Source organism: Dipodomys merriami, unplaced genomic scaffold (genome assembly GCF_024711535.1).
Source record: "Dipodomys merriami isolate MVZ:Mamm:240054 unplaced genomic scaffold, mDipMer1.0.p SCAF_45, whole genome shotgun sequence".
NCBI classification, from domain to species: domain Eukaryota; kingdom Metazoa; phylum Chordata; class Mammalia; order Rodentia; family Heteromyidae; genus Dipodomys; species Dipodomys merriami.
The window spans coordinates 649534-667581 of record NW_027206013.1 but is presented as its reverse complement, the minus strand read 5'-3'; positions in this window follow the sequence as shown (position 1 = coordinate 667581).

Sequence of the window (18048 nt, the reverse complement as noted above, 5' to 3'; positions counted from 1 at the left end):
ATCTTTTCTCCTTGACAGCTATAAGGATCTTTTCCTTGTTCTGAACTGATCCTGTGTGGATTATAATGTGACAGTGGGATGTCCTGTCCTGCTCTGTTCTATTTGGCATTCTAAAAGCTTCTTGTATCTGAATAGGCCTATCTTTTTGCATGTTTGGGAAGTTCTCTGCTAGGATCCTGTTAAACAAATTTCCTACATCATTAACTTCTGTCTCTACTTGTTCCTCTACACCCATTATCCTCAGATTAGGCCTTCTGATGATATCTTCCAAGTGTTGAATAGATCTATCATATTTCTTGGATTTGTCTTGGCTGGTTATATGTTCTTTCTCTATAATATTTAGGCTGTCTTCAATCCCTGAAATTCAATCTTCTACATGGTCTAACCTACTGTCAAGACTTTCTACTTTGTTTTTTATTTCTTTTCCTTCTAATTGGTCAGCTTTGATGGCTTCAAATTCTTTGTTGGAACTTTGTTCTAGATCTTGTAAAAACTTCTTTATTTCCTTAATTTGATGTTCTGTGTTCATTCTCAAACCACTTAGTTGATTGGTTATGGTTTCCTTGGACTGCCATTCCTTCTCTTGGGCTCCATTCAGCATTCCCTTTGTGGTGTCCCTGATTGTTGGGTCCTCGTCTGTCTTTGGACGGATGGGGTCCAAGGAGAGGTAAGTGCGAAGTGCGGCTGCTGGCCCGTTCCCCAGCCTCCCTCAGACACAGCGGGGAGCCAAATCCAGCAGATAGAAAACTCATTTATTAACAGAGAGCAGCCCTTTTTAAAGCCAAAAAGGGTGGGTGGCATGGCAAGGGAGGAAGAGGAACCAATCACTGTCAAGGTCACACCCTATCATGCACCTGAGCCTTCACGGGCTGGTTAGGCACTGATCGGAAGATCAATTGGGCTCTGCCCACTCTACTCTCTCCCAGTGCCATTTTTGCTGACCATGTGCTCTACAGATTCCCCCCTTTTGTTTTAATGGCAGACCCACCTCCCAGTTAGTTATCCTTTTCCCTCCTCTGTAAAGGTTGTTTTAACAGGATTACATTGATAAGGATAGCATTGGCTACGCAGGGGGTTCAAGGCAAGTCTGGGGGTCGAGATTCGACAGACAAGGTTAGGGAGGGCCCTTGTGCATGATCCAAGAGCCCATCCCAGTTACCTCATATCCCCACCTAACACAGTAATAAACATCAGTCCCACCACAGTTAGAAATGTTCAAAGCAGTTCAATTAATTCCTGGGCACCTGGTGTCTTTTAAGTAAACCAGTTCCTTGTACATGCCTTTAAGCTAGCACAGGGGTCAAGATGACCTTTGAGCTTTACTGTCAGCTCCCAATGACTCCCAACATCATCTCCCCATCTTTGTTTAAAGAAGCGAACCTGCCTGTCTTAGGTTGGGTGGATTATCTTGTCTGCCTTACCCGTCATCGGGAACTTCTTCAGAGGGAAGCTGAAGGCCCTGTCTTAGGTTGGTCAGACTGACACCCCCTCTTACCTGTCTCTGGCTGCGATTCCTCTCTGGGGGGAAATTCATTCATTTGGAGCTTGATAACTGGCTGGCTAAGCTCATAAGAGTTTTGCAGTGCACATATAATACAAGGAAGGCATAGAAAAAAACCATCAGCAAAAGCATTACCAGGCCAGGAAATGTCACTACTAGTCCTTTAACCTTAGTGAAGGATGGGATAGCAGTCATTGCCACTTTAGAGTCCAGAGGTGGGGATTGTTCTAATCCAGCTATTTGCCTGTGGAGTTGGAAAAGATCTAAACTGGAAGCATAACAAAAGGTGGTTGTTTAATAATAAGTATGGATTCAATGCCACTATACAAACATTTAGTAAGAGAACAGTTAAAGCAGGTAACATTAAAATCATTAACTCCTACAAAAATATTAAACAGTCCATACGGTGGTGATCAAAATGAAGGTCAGGCCACCAGGTCGAAGGGACAGCTTCTCTTGTGGTGCTATTGAGGATTTCTGCATTACCAGCGTTGATCACTGCCCAGGTCACCTGTTGAGGTTGATGCAGATTCCATAGGGCCGTTCACAGGATTGGGAGAGTCAGGACAGCCAACAGCTGGAATATCGCCATCTGCAATTGTTAGAGAACACAAGAGCTTCTCAAGGGCTGGTTGCCCTTGGAGATGGTTAGTAATTGTCTTTCTGGCTTTTCTCTTTAAAACACAAGCCTCAGCCATGGCCGTTTTTTGTTTTTGTTGTTGTTGTTGGTTTTTTTTTTTTTTTTTGGTTAGCTTATTCTTGGGCATCCTCCTGTATAGAGGAAATGGGTAAAAACTTAAGGTTCCTGGCAGGGATCCAAATGGGAGCGGACTCCCCTATGGGGAAAACGCATCCAAATCCCCTGCCCATAGTAACTAGGGGATCAGGTCCTCTCCATTGTTGTGTCAGGGGGTCCTTCTACCTGACTTTCACTTGGGGCTTAGGGTTTAGTTTGTTCCCAGTGCTTCTGAAATCTGGATTCAGTTGCCCCTTTTGAAAAATTTAAAATGTTAATGGTAAACAAAGCTATCTGTAACTGTATATGGGGGCTAACTCCCATTTTTTGTTTTAATAATTGCTCTTTAAGACATTGATGATTTCTTTCTATAATTGCTTGGCCTTGGGGATTATAGGGAATTCCTGTAGTATGATTAATATGCCATTTACCCAAGGTGGCAAAGCATTGAAGAAAATGTGCTTGCAAATGTTTAGTTCTTTCTCCTGTATGTGCTGTGGCCCAGCATGCTCCTGAATAGGTATCTAGAGACAAAGATATATTTAAACTTACCAAAGGCTAGGAAATGAGTAACATCCATTTGCTAGAGGACATTAGGTTTAAGGCCTCTGGGATTTACCCCTGGTGGTTGTAACGGGGTTACTTTTAAGAAGGGCTGGCATGTTTTACAGGTATGTACTATCTTTTTGAGGTCCTTTACAGGAATCTGAGGAAATCTATGCTGAAGACCTCTCCAATTAATGTGGGTTAAATCATGCAAACAGGTAGCCTCTTGTAATGTTAATGCTTGTGGGCCAGTAGCTAACTGGTCCGCCCACTTATTGCCTAGGAAAAAAAAACCCAGGAAGATTTGAATGCCTTCTCAAATGTTGAATATAAATAGGGGCTCCCCGCCCTTCTAATAGGCCCTTAAAGGCCCTTAAGGGGGAAAATAGGGTTTTCATCCAGCTTAATGCATGCCTGGGGAATATGAGGGAGCAAGTTAATCATATATAGGCTATCAGAATACAAATTAAAGGGTTTTTGAATGTCCTGAAGGGCCATAATTACTGCCTGCATTTCTTTATATTGTGCTGACCCTTGACAAGGTTGACATCTTTATTGGCTCGGGGTCTTTTGTTGCTCCTCAAAGGCTGCATATGCAGAGCCTGCTTTACCTCCATCAGTAAAAACATGAAGGGCACCAGGAATAGGCGTAGGAGAGAATAGAGATGGCATTTTGAGAGGAAGTCGCCATAACATGACAGTCCATTTGGATGGCTCATAATGGCAGTCAATTTGGCCTAGAAACCCCTCCAAGGAGAGAGCAAGACGAGCATTGGCTCAAGTGAGCCACTCAATGTCTGCCATCCGAAAAGGAAAAACAATGAAGTGAGGGTCAAGGCCATAATGCCTTTGGGCTTGTGTCCTTCCCTTCACAATAGCATCTGCAAGTTGGTCTGCTTGAGAGTACACCCGAGGTGTGCCCCCCAGGGGAGTGTGAACCCACTCTAAGGGCTCCCCACTTTGAGTTAAAACTGCAGATATTAATGTGACACCTGCAAACAACCAAAGGGAAATGGGCTCACTAATAGAATACTTCTTTAGAGAAACTTCATTCAGGGCTTTTTGGAACTGCAAAAATATTGCCCTATGGCTGTCAGTAATTGTAATAACTTCTTGTGGTGTCCTATCTTTTAGCAGGGCAAATAAGGGCACAAGACTATCTTTAGGGACAGAAACCATGGCAACAGCCAATTGATTTCCCCTAAAAGACTCTGAAGTTGGGTTAAGGTTAGAGAGGCTGGAATATCCAGCAAAGGCTTAAGGGGGCTGGCCTGAGTCAAGGTAAGGTGGGTCCCGAGCACCGTAAAAGGAGCTACCTTTTGAATTTTATTAAGGGCTATGGTAAACCCCCCCTTTTTTAATATGGTGAGAACCTGGGCCAGAAGGCCCTCCAGGCAGCTTGGGTCTCGGTGCCCCAGAATTATATCATCCATGTAGGCATAGACAAGGGAGGTATCTGAACCCAGCACAGGCCCTAAAAGTGTGGCCAAGTATTGTTGGCAGAAGGCCGGGCTATTGGCCATACCCTGTGGCAGCACCATCCATTCAAACCTCCGATCAGGCTGGGAAAATTAAGAGAAGGTATAGAGAAAGCAAACTTTTTGCAGTCATCTGGATGCAGAGGGATAGAAAAAAAAACAATCTTTAATATCAATCACAACCAAGGTATATTCTGAAGGTATAGCAGGAGTCCAGGGCATGCCTCTTAGGGGCGTTCCTACTAGCTCCATCCTTTCATTTACCTTACATAGGTCTTGGAGCATACACCAAGCCCTGGAGGCTTTTTGAATAACAAATATGTATGTGTTCCAAGGACTTATAGAAGGGCAAATATGTCGAGGTTTATCTGTTCCTCCACCAGAAGGTGGAGGGCTTCAAGTTTAGGTTTGGTCAATGGCCACTGCCCCACCCAGATTGGGCTTCCCGGCTTCTACCTCATGGGAGGTACTTGGGGGGCAGTGGCCTTTAGGATTGGGGGTGCACCCAAGCAGGTCCCCTATATTCTTCTCTGTAATTATGAAAGTTAAAAAAATCCCTTTCCTTAACTCCCTCTAGATCCTGTTTAAGCTTTTGTGCTTCTTCCCCATCCAGGATATCATCATATGATGCTCGATGGTCTGTAGTGACCATGGCATCCATTTGTCTTAGCATATTTTACCCTAGTAAATTGGCAGTGATGTTCTTTGCCACTAAAGGGCGTATCTTTCCCTGTTCTCCATCTGGGCTATCCATGTCATAAGGGCAACCATCTCTTTGGACTGGGAGTTGCCCCCTACCCTCAATATCAGGGGCCCAGGTGCAAGCTTCCAGTCCAAGGGCACTTCCTCCTCCCTGAGTATGGTTCTGTCTGCCCCAGTGTCAATTAAGCAGTGAAACCTCTTTCTGCCTATAAGAATACTCATTTTAGGGCAGAGTCCGTCCACCTGGTCCAATGGACCTGGGCCACCCTGCCACTAGGCTGCCTGGGCCTCACAGCAGAGGGGGTTCCTCCTTGAGTTAACAGGGCTAGAGGATGCCCCTCTCCAAGTTTAAAGACTTCCCATCTAAATCAAACTTGTATCCCTCCATGCCCCTGGGGCAGGGTGTAGGGGGTGGTTTGCCCTCAGGACTGTTGGCAGGCAATTGTTGTAAACAGTTCCTCTTAAAGTGCCCCTCTTGCCCGCATTTAAAACAAGTCCCTCTCCCCGATGGTCTTGGGGTTCCTTGGCCCTGGACTGCCAGTGCCTGGGTGATAGCCTCAGTCATTGCAGACGTCTGAGCCTGTACAGCTAAAGCTAGTGATTGGGACTGGTGCTGTTGCATTCCCACATTCTGTGAGGTCACCACCCATCTGCTCAGGGAACTCTCTCTCAATCCCGAGCAGGCCATGCGGTGGTCTGCATTCATCCCTTCCCGGACCAGCAGCTTTACAAACTGATCTTGGAGGTTCCCTGCAGGCAGCTTGTGGTGAACACTCTGTTGGACTCGGTCTATGAAATTAGGTAGAGGCTCACGCAGTTTTTGTCTTGCTCCTGCTATGGGGGACTCAGTAGGCCTATCATCTAGTTTGTACCACGCGGCAAGTCCTGCCTGCCTCACCTGGTCATTGTATGGGCCAGGTATTGTGGCCTGTTGGATGCCGGTGGAGTAGGCTTCCCCCGTCCCTGCTAACATGGCATAAGTAATAGGTATTGCGGGTTGAGCCTGCCGGTTACTCTCCTCTCGCACTCTGCATTCCTCCTTAAAGAAAGCACACCATTTAATAAACTGAGAACTAGTAAGAATGGCTTTGGCCACATCCATCCAGTCCTTAGGGACACACGGGTGATAGGCAATGTCTTGTAATAGGATGTGGGCCCAAGGAGAGTTCGGGCCATCTTCTGCCACCGCCTTGCGGAGCTCTTTAAGATCATTAGCTTCCCATGGATACCATTCCAAGGGCCTGTTAGCTCCTGGTGCCAGATTGACGGGATACGCATGGGGAAGCGAATCCTGTGGCCTAGAGTCTGGGCTCTTGAGTGGCCCTTCCTTTCCAGAGGAGGTCTCCGAGTAGGTTACTTTCACGGCCCTCGGCCCCTCCATGGAAGGTTGGTGGGGTCTGGGTCTTGCAAGTCCCTCTCACAGGTCTCATAGGGCACCGTACCTCCCCTCCAATGGGGGGAATAAGGAGGGGGCCTAGGACTGTCAGTATCAGCTGGGTCAGAGGGGGTAATTTTTACCTTCATTTTGACTCCCACTGTGCACTTTTCAGTGCGTTCTTGATCGAATTTGACCCTTTCCTTTTCCTTCTCACTTCCCAAGTCCTCCTGTACTCCTTCTAGGCCTAATGTTGCCTTCTCCTCCTCCTTCTGTGATATAGCATTACCCATATTTAGGGTTTCACTTACCCCAAGAGACTGCTTAGCCTCAGCTGGTATCTTTTCCTTTCGTGCCCCACATTGGATGCCAGATGTTGGGTCTTCATCCATCTTTGGACAGACGGGGTCCGAGGAGAGGTAAGTGCGAAGTGCGGCCGCTGGCCCATTCCCCAGCCTCCCTCAGCCCGGGAGACAATCAGACACAGCGGGGAGCCAAATCCAGCAGGTAGAAAACTCGTTTATTAACAGAGAGCAGCCTTTTTTAAAGCCAAAAAGGGCGGGTGGCATGGCAAGGGAGGAAGAGGAACCAATCACTGTCAAGGTCACATCCTATCATGCACTTGAGCCTTCACGGGCTGGTTAGGCACTGATCGGAAGATCAATTGGGCTCTGCCCACTCTACTCTCTCCCAGTGCCATCTTTGCTGCCCATGTGCTCTACACCTGATTTCTTTCAGCTCTTTGTTTATGGATTCCATGAATGCCTCCATGGATCTTTGTCTGTTCTCATCCCGATCTTTCAGTTCCTGTATTCTCTTTGATTAGATTCCTCATGTTCAGGCAATTCCTGTAGTTTTCCTTGAGTGTTCTCAGCCTATTTACGCCATTGCTGACTTTCTCTTTGTCTGTTCTGAACCAGCTCATGCAATTCCTGTCTATCTCTTTGACTGATCTCAACCTGCTTATGCAATTCCTTTATTTCTCTTTGAGTGTTCTCAATCTGCTCATGAAATTCCTGTTTCAATCTTTGAGTAGCTTCCTCACTCTCATGAGACTCCTGTATTGATCTTTGGTTTGCCTCCTCTCTCTCTCTCCCTATCATGCTCACACTAAGACCTTTGTATATTTTCACTCTTTTCATTTACCCTGTTTAACTGTTGTGTTTGTAGAGCTTTTTGGAAACTCTCCTCTGGATTATTCATTATCTGTTCTGTCTCCTGATTGTCATGAGTGGGAGTTGAGATCCCTGACTTGCCATTTTTCTTGTGTTTTTCTGGCTTGTTCTTCCCATTTGTGATGAGAGTAACACCAGTTTTGTGCTAGAACACTATTTTAAGCTAAGCATCAACCAAAGGCGGTAGTTGCATAGTCAAAAGTCTACAGATACAATCTAGTTCAAGAGATACAATCTATTGAACATCAAAAAACTATGTCTTAATGGCCTAACAACAGCAAAGGAGAATTTGACAATCAGAAATTATTAGGTTTACTGACATCAAATATAGTGAAAGCAGGGGTTATACTGTGGGGGAGGGACATACAAAGCAACAAAGAGATAATCTTATAAATGCGTTAGAAACACATGCATGAAAGAAAAAAACATTAAAATACATATCTAAGGGTTCATTTTCCTGACATCACATTATCTGACATTTTCCGCTTGACTCATAAATCTACTAGATATTACAAATAAGGGAAACCATGGGGGGGAGGGGGGAGGCTGGGAAGGGATGTGAAGGGTAAACAAAGGAGGAGACTGCAACGCTTGGTAAGAAATGTACGCATTATCCTGCCCATGTAATTGTAACTCCTCTGTACAGTATGTTCACAAATTAAATTAAATTAAATTTAAAAATAGAAAATAAAAGAAATTATTAGGTTTAGGGAGAATGTGGGGAAAAATAGGATTAGAGGGATGTGAGAAGGTGAGGGAGAGTGGAATTAATCAAGTTGTAATTTCAAAGAGGGAAATGGATTGGACAAAATGGTAGCAGAGAGAGAGAAAAAGAAAAAGAAAAAAAGAAGAAGAAGAAAAAGAAAGAGACAAGAAAAAATGGAAAAATAAAAATTTTAAATAAAAAAAGTGAAACCCTTAAAAACTGCAAGTTTGAAGAATTAGTATTCAAAGAAGAATGGGGATGGGATGAGAGGAGGATAGGTATAGAAAGGAGACATGAAAAACTAGAAAAATAAAAATGTTTTAAAATATTATATGGGTATAAAGAGGTAATACTGCTATTAAGGAATTTAAGTCTAAGAGGTTTCGAATGGAATAATAAATTTCTAGGTTAAGTGTGTACACGTTGGGGGATAAGATCTAATAATCGAAGACAGGTATATCTGAAAATGAGCAGAACAGCAATTAAGTCATGCAGGAAAGTACAAAAGAGAAGAAATGAAAAGAATGAGAAAAGAAAGAACGAAAAAAAGGATCAAAAGGTCAGTAGAGATTTTTAAAAAAAGCACACACACATATACACCTAAAATAAAAGTTACACGAGGAAGAAAAGAAAAAATATAGAAAACAAATATTAAAAAAGTAAAAATTTAAAATTAAAAATTAAAAAAATTAAAAATAAGGTACAAAAAAGAAGTTCTTTGATTTTTTTAGGGGGGTGGGATGGGAAGATTCTGTATCTCCCTTGTGTCCATAACCAGTTTCTTGTGGAGTCTCTGGTCTGCTTGTGGTGTTTGGTTTTCTTGTGGCTTGATTGGTTACTTAAGTCAGTTTGTTTGGGCAAGCAGAAAAATGCTCTGCTTTACCCAGGATTTTGTGATCCTCCTCCCAGGCTAGTTCAGTGGGAGGGAAATCTGTTTTGAATATCGCAAAAGAGGGAGATGGCTGTTTCCTCTAGTTTGGAGATGCTGTGATGAGTCTAGGTTCTGGATAGAGTTGAGGCCTTTTAGCAAAAAGTAGCTTTTCCCTGAGGGGCTAGCTTCTGAGACCCTCACAGAGCCCAGACTGGAGCCTTTTTCAGGGTTTATGTTTACTTAATTTCAATTGATTGTCGAGGCTTCTGTAGGGGTTGGCAGCCTCTGGCTCTGTTTACCCAGTGAAGAAAGCCATTCCTGGGGGTGGATTTTCTTCTGCCTGGGCTTGGTGACTTTTTCCTGGGTGGAGTTGAGCCTGGCAAGTCTGGGCAGGTTCCTGTGACCTGCTAAATGACTGTCTTGTTTTCTCCCAAGTCCTGAGTTGGTGCTACCAGCTCAGCCTGGACTTTGTCAGTTTCAAAGATGGAGATCTCCAGCAGTCGGGTGGGGGATAGGTGTCCTTCCCTTCTCTGCTCCCTGAGAAGAAGTGAAGATGTCAGGCTTCTACTCATGCTGCTGGAGTGTTGGTTCCTCGGTCATCTCTGGTCTCTGATCTGCAGGGTGAAGATATCTGCTCCTTGTCAGTTCTTGTTAGTGTTGAATAGAATCCGCTCGCCTGCTGCGTCTGGCACCTTTGTCCCAGACTCTCTCTGTTGCAGGTATGGCAGCTATGGCCACTGCTGCTGCTGCCATGGCTGACGGAAAGTTCTCAGATCTGTCTCCTTGCCTGTATTTTCCCTCTCTGGCCAAACTTTCTGTACTGTGATTGCACACTTGGTGTAATTCTCTGACCTAGGACTGTTCACTGGAACACTAAAACTGCTTTCTATGTGAGAGCTTGTTTAGCCTCCAGCTTCTTCTCCACCATCTTCCTGTTACCCTCCATGATCTAGAATTTTAAAGCAGAAGGGGCCCTCAGAACATTTTGTTTGGTAATCTCTCCACTACTGGTAAGGAAGTTAAGCTGTAGATAGTACCCAAGGCACAAGTCTGGGAAGGTATGATGGAAAGGATTTGAAACTGATTTTCTGGACTTTTGACACACACTAGGTACTCTGTGATCAAAAGAGTAAGAGTAGAATGAATAGTATTTGAAACTATATAAACAGGATGTTTGGACTTAAAATTTATAGTCACAGAAATGATGGATGATAGGGAGTTATGTCATTACAAATGAGTATCACTAATTTGAGGAAAAGGAAATTCTAATCCATAAAAAGTAAAGGAGTGTTACAACAGCATACAATATCTCATCTTTTTGTCCTTCAATTAACACCTTAATTTTATTCTGGTGTGCAAACCTTATCCCCAAGAAAATGTGTCTAGGCCTTATGGGTGGTTAGGTCATGAGTTTAAAGTTTTATAAAAATGCATATGGCTACTGTAATGTTTAAGTTTCAATTAAACAGATGTCAGTTTGGTGCTATGAATGGCATGTAGCCAACTCTCTCTGTGTGAATGTTTAAGATCTTGCATTTGTCTTTAGGGAGCTACTTATTTTAAATAGATGAAATTCACAAGGTCCTAAAACAAAGCCCCTGTCCCCAGTTGATTTCTAATTTACGTGTTTAATTTGTCCTTGAATATACTTGGTTTGGTAATCATGGTGTGGGGGAGGGAAATCATATAAAAAATTCTTACTGGTTTCTAAATTAAAACAATGTACCATTAGAGCAGCCAGAGCAAGGATTATCTCCAGAGGTGACAATGCTTTCAAAAGGTGCATGGCCTTCACCTTCTTCTGAGAAGTGAATGATTATGTGTTTTGCAAGGATACAGGAAGAGAATTGCCAGTGGATTTCATCCATTTCCTGAAATAAATTCTCTTTAGTTGTAAAGTCTTGTTCTTAAATGTTGCTGCTTACTAACTTATTTAATGAATTTCCATCAATAACTGGACTTTTTTAAACAAATAGAATTATTCTTCCACTTGTGCTCAGGGTCATTTAATTCCATAAAGATTCTGAAGAAGAGGGAACAGTTCATTCATAAGGTCAATTATTAAATAAAATTTTATTTCTAACTTTTTTTAAAGACTCATGTTTGTTAATATGTTATATGTGCACATGAAGTTTATTTTCACAATGTAATTAAATGCTACATTAATATCTATAAAAGCTTTTTAATAAGCAAATTGCTGTGTCTGGACAAAAGGAAGATCTGTTTATGGATTTGCATCTGAATGTTTGCGTCAGGAAGGAAGCTGGAGATCCACTATACCAATATATTTTTGGCTTATGAATAGCTCTAAATGGCTGTTTACTAAACTTATATGTTTATCCCCAGATGGAAATATCTTTCATGATTTTTCTTTCTACTGTTTTGGGTAAGGGATATTAACATTTTGGCAATAAAACAACAGTGAAAAAATACATAAATGAATGATTCCCAACTAAGTTGTTTTTGTAAGATTCTCTTTGTTTATTCATGCCCCAAAATAAATTTTAGAGATGCAGTCAGCTTAATCTATGTGAAAAGCGACTATTTTCGATAGCAAAAATTTTAAATCAGGTGTTCTCCTTGATTGGGGACAAATTTCCAATATTTAACTCAAAGCACTGTATGACATATCAATTTATTCTCAAACTGAGTGTTCTACTTCCAGAAATCATGTAAGCTGAGCTATAGTTATTTTATATTTACTTCACATTTATTTTACTTAGTTTACTTTTTGAAAAAGTACCGAGTTGTTTATATTATATCAATCTGAACTTCCTATATAAATTTGTTTGCATCTTCCTAACCAAAATTTAAATTTCCTAATGAGAGATACTGCTATAAAGCTTTAGTTTTATATAAAGAGAAGAAGCCTGAAAAATATTTGATAATGAATAAATGAGTAAATGGATGGGTATTTATTTTTGCAGACATGACTTAGATTAGCAACTCTCAGAAAAGGTTCAGGTTCAAACAAAGAGGTCATGAGTTCAAATTAAAATAAAAAAACTCAGACGAAGAATGAGTACTTAGGGTGAATGGATCTTGCATATTTGCAAGAGATCTATTTCTTATTCTGCTCCATGTTTCTCAGATTTTATTTTAGCACCCACAGTTCAGAAAGCAGATAAGCCTACCTAGGAGTGTGGCCAGAAAATTAATTGGATTTCAATTATTTATATTTATTATGGTTGTATAGTGTATCAGGCATTGTAGGAGACATATAATATATATATATATTATATTATGTGTAATATATTATATATTATATTATATATTATATATATATATTAGCATGTCCTTTCCTTTCAAAGGCAGTCTTCTGATCGCTCACCTATAACATATGTCTCAGATGAATAAAACAAAACATATATGTGTTGTTTCATATTATATTATTATGCATATGCATTATGCATGATTATTGTGTGTATGTGTCTATGTAAGTGTGGGTGTCAGGCTTACAGTCACGATTTAGGTGTTCTCCTTTAGCATTTTAACAGGAGGCTAGTGTTCTACCATTTGAACTATACCTCTACTTCTGGTTTTTATATGATTAATTGGACATGAGTCTCATGGATTTTTTTGAACAAGATGGCTTTGGATCCACAATCCTAAAATCCTGAGTAGCTAGGATTATAGGCATGAGTCACTGTTGCCCAGATTATGATAATTTTAATACTTCTAATTTTTCCTCTCCTTGGATAAGTCAGTGTGAACTTTACTATTGAAGAGTTTGGGATAATTTTTGGCCATATAGCTCATATGAAAATACTCTTACAGAAATAACACAATATAACATTGAGAGGCTAGTCTTGATTTACCACTATTTGGCTGTAGCTGGTAATTACCAAGAAGAAGCACTTTAAAATCTGTGCCTGTCCTGACTGGACAATGTTATCATAAATATAAACTATGATATAAATCAAAATTTGATGATATTTTAAAGAACAAAGCTCAGGTTAATGCCCATATCTGTGTTGTGCAGTCATTTCCAAATCTGCCTTTTATGTGGCCTATTTGAGGAGGTGAAGCACTTCTGCTAGAAAGCAATCTTGCTCACTGTGGTGGTTGTTCTGGAAAGCATTCATATTCACAGAAAACTTTAGGTATAACATTAAGCAGATCCCACCACGTCTATCATCCAAGCTTGTTTGTGTTCTCTGGTGACATCTGGTTGTTATGCATCTCAAAGACCTCCCCCTGCCTCTAGGATGGCTATCTGAGGTTGTAGTAGATTCAATATGCTCTAGTTTCATTGTGGTCCAGAAAGCAGGCTGGAATTTTGGCACTTTTGTATTAAAGGCATTTTTGGAGACATGGAGATCAATATAACTAGCTTCATGCAGTGCAGCAAGTCATATCTTCTAGAGCTTTATGTTTTGGAGTCTATTTCAACTATATATATAAAGGAATGGGAAGTAGGAGAAAAGAAGTATCTATCATTTCCATACTAAGTTGAAGTGGGGGAACTAACATCTGATAGGCTGTGGAGGAAATGGTGAGATAAACCAAAAATAGGTTATATGAGGTCACACTTGGGAGTAAAGTCAGTAATCAAAATTTCATGTTTTTAATATTTTAGGTATTTTTTGTAGTTTGTATTTCTATGAATAATTTCATAAGTACTTTTTTTCTATTCTCAGTTAAATCAGTTAACCAAAAACATTTACTGCCCCCAAGATATTAAATTAGTTTGTTAGTTGGCTCAAATTACAATTTTAGTTTCTAGTCTCTATTTTTGACCATGAAGGTATCTTATTATAAAATTTCAAACAGAAAGCAACAAATGATCAAACAGGCAATTTCAGTAATTCAAAGTAGAAGCATAGTTTTAGTTTCTAGCTTTCAAAATTTTATGATCAGTCTTCAATATTCTCTAACTTGATATAACATAATTTACAGAGTTTTCCATCTGATATCAATTTTAAGAGAATACCTATCTCCTGAGGAAGTCAGTTAAAAGAAAATAGAAATATTTTCCACTGCAAGTAACTTGATTAATTTGAGAGTATTATTTTCATTACAGTTTTACTATAAAATTTTATACAATAGACAGTAGTGGTCTCTGTTTCACGAGATAATTTTTATGAATTGACTAACGTCCACTCTCGGTAACATGCGGTAATTTCTTAAGCAAAAAAACCAATATGAAAATTTGGTAACAAGTCTTTGTTCTCATTGCAAAGAGCAGAAAGTGTCTTTCAAGATTCTGCAATGAATTATATATGGCACAATTCAATTTTCCAATTTGAGATGCAATAAGTTAATAAAATTGTCCAACATCACACTAGTGGAGAGACATGTGTTTGAAAAGCAGGAAAATTTGATGATCATCTAACAATGCTATGACAACCATTTCCCTTTTAATGATATAATTCATCACAGTGCATAGAAAAATGACTAACATTTCACATAAAAGCAAATTATGCAATTAAATGATAAAAGAAAAATCCAAACCCACACAGAAAAATCATATAACTAGAAAAAATATAGTAAATGGAATATTGGTCTAATGTTTGGACAAAAGAATATCTATAACTCTTCCTCCCCCAATCTGACTTTACTTATATATGTTACATATTGAATAAACTTTCTTTTTTACACTAAATATTATCTCAAACATTAATTTGATAGACTTTTTGCTTGCAACCATAAAATTGTAGCACAAAAAAGACTGACATTCTATGTAGCCATTTGGTGGCTGGAAAAATTGAGACCCACAGAGACTAGTTTTCCTCAAGCTATATACACTAGTTAGGGAAGAGACAGGCATGTAGCCCAATTCTTTTTGTCTCCTGGCACATACCATTTCTTTCTTTCTCACATCTGATATCTTTCTTTCAATCAGATAGGAGTTTGAATACACTGCTCAGAAATAATTAATTTTTAACACAAGTAGAATTGTTTTCAATAGTTTAATTTTATCCTCTAAAGATCCCAGATAAGGGTTGGGAAGGTGGCTCAGTGGTAGAGTGCTTGCCTTGCATGCATGAAGCTCTGGGTTCGATTCCTCAGCACCACATAAACAAAAAAGCAAAAAGCTGGAAGTGGCGCTGTCGCTCAAGTGGTAGAATGGTAGCCTTGAGCTGAAGAGCTGAGGGATAGCACCCAGGCCCAGAGTTCAGGCCCCATGACCAGACACACACACACACACACACACACACACACACACACACACACACACACACACACACACACACAGATCCCAGATAAAATGCTTAATGTGTATTAGTCTATGAGAATCTTCAGAAGTTTAAGTCAAACCAAGAAGATAATTAAGCCTAATTCAAAGATGAATTAGCTCCATAGTTCATTATTTAATCCAATATGTACAAGAGTTCCCCCTTATCCACAGTTTTCTCTTTCTTTAGTTTCAGTTATCCAAAATTGACACATAGCCTGAAAATATTAAGCAAAAATTTATAGAAATGAACAAATTGTAAAAATCTAAATTGCTCTCTATTCTGGGAAGTATGATGAAATCTTTGTCCAGTATAGCCACACTGTAAAGGATACCACCCATCAGTGATTTAGAGCCAGGTAAGTTATCTGATGTCCAGGGCTTATATTCTAGTAACCTGTATGTAGCAGCCAATGGCTATGTTACAAAACCTATGTCATTCACAACAGCAAAAGAAGATAAGGAATAGACTAAAATAAGACATTTTGAGTCAAAAAATGTTCACATAATCACGTGACTTATGGCATCACCATCTGAATTGTCTTGAATTCACAATGAGTGTATGAATTCACAAAGACTGATATCACCAGGCCATGTATTTTCACAAATGTTATGAAGCCCTAACTGCTTGTTGATGTCTCAATGTGACAGCAATGTCATAGTGGCAATGTCAAAGTGGCAATGTGATGTCACAAAGGTCATGATATCAAAATGGATTTGTTATATTAAATATATCTGAAATATTATATGGTTGAAAACCTATGGTGAACTCATAGCCCCTTTGAGAAACACGTGGCCTTTGTGCCATCACAGTGCCTTTGTGTACCCATATCCTCATTGTGAGCTAATTACAACTGAGAGCAGACATGCCATTGTAACAAGACAAATTATTTGTGATATCATCACCATTGTGATATTGCATCGTCATCACAGCATCACCAGTTCACAACACTACAATGACATCATAGCACTGTGACATCACATGGTCATTGTGACATCACAGACACATTATGATTGCTTATTCTGTGATTTCATTCTATTTCAAATGTGGCCTTTGGGGTGATATCAGAAACACATTGTGACATTACCATCATGGCATCATAATCTCTTTGAGATATCACATTGCCATTGTGATATCATTAACCCACTGTGACATCACAAACCTGTCCTGTCCTCATAAATCTTTTGATATGTCCCCATGGTGATATCTTATGCCATTTGTGAAGTCATAATCTGTTTTCAACCATATAATATTTCAGATATGATAGGAGTTGATGTTAGTGTATAGTGACAGTCTGGGGTCCACTTTTAGTTTTCTGCATGTGGCCGCCCAGTTTTCTGAGCATCAGTAGTTGAAGAAGCTGTGCTTCTTTCACTGTATGTCTTTGGCTGCTTTGTCAAATAGCTGACTTTAAGCATGTGGTTTTCTTTCTGGAGCTTCTAATCTATTCCATTGGTCTTTGGGTTTGTTGTTGTGCCAGTATCAAGCTGTCTTTGTTATGGTTCTACAGTAGAGTTTGATGACCAGCATGGTGATCCCTCCTGTGTTTGTTTGTTTGCTTTTGCCTAGAATTGTTTTGGCTATTCTAGGTCTTTAACAAATGAATTTAACAAATACAAATTGTTGGATTGTTTTCTCTGTTTCAGTTAAGTTTGACATTGGGATTTTAATGGGAATTGCATTGAATTTGTATATCAATTTTGGCATATTGCCATTTTCACTAAGTTAAGTCTGCCTATCCAAGAGCATGGAAGGTCTTTCCATTTCCTGGCGTCTTCTATGATTTCTTTAGGGTTTTATAGTTTTCATTAAATAGTTCCTTTACATCTTTGTTTTTATTTTTTGAGGTTATTGTCAATGGGGTTGTTTCTTTGATTTCCCTTTCTGCTTGTATGTTGTTGATATACTGAAAACCAAATTATTTTTGTGGGTTAATTTTGTATCCTGCTACTTTGCTGAAGTGGTTTATAAGTTCTAAGGGTGTGAGGGTAGAGTTTTGGGGATCATTGAGGTATAATATCATGTCATCTGCAAAAAGCAATAGTTTAACTTTTTCCTTCCCTATGCATATCGCTTTAATACTTTTTTCTTGCCTTATTGCTCCAACTAAAGATTCCAGAACTATACTGAAGAGGAGTGGTGAAAGTGGGCATCCATACCTTGCTCCTGTTTTTAGGAGAATTGGTTATAGTTTTCCCCCGTTAAGTATAATATTGCCTACTGGCCTGTCATATATGGCTTTTATTGTTTTAAGGAATATTCCTTCTATTCCTACTTTCTTCAGAGCTTTTAACATAAATGAATGCCCTTTCCAGGTCAATGGAGATAACCTAGTGCTTCTGATGGATTACATTTATTGATTTACATATGTTAAAACATCCTGCCTCTCTAGGATAAAGCCTACTTGATGGTCATGTATGATATTTTTTATATGTTTCTGGATTCCATTGGCTAAAATTTTGAGGACATTTGTATCAATGTTTATCAAGGATATTGGTCTGTAGTTTCTTCTTTGTTGTATCTTTGCCTGGTTTGGGGATGAGTGTGATATTGGCTTCATAGAATGAGGCTCAGGCCTCACCTACTTGTGGACCAGGCTCCCTGGCACTGCATGGCACAGCACGGCTCCCGGCCACACCCACTGCTGACCTCTCACATCCAGAGTGTCATATCTGGGTCTAATGAACACGAGTTGCCCCAAGTCATTGCCGCCTTCAGTCCATCCCAACAAACCCAGCAACCTGCGTGTAAATGCTCACGGTAAAACCCACCAGGAGCT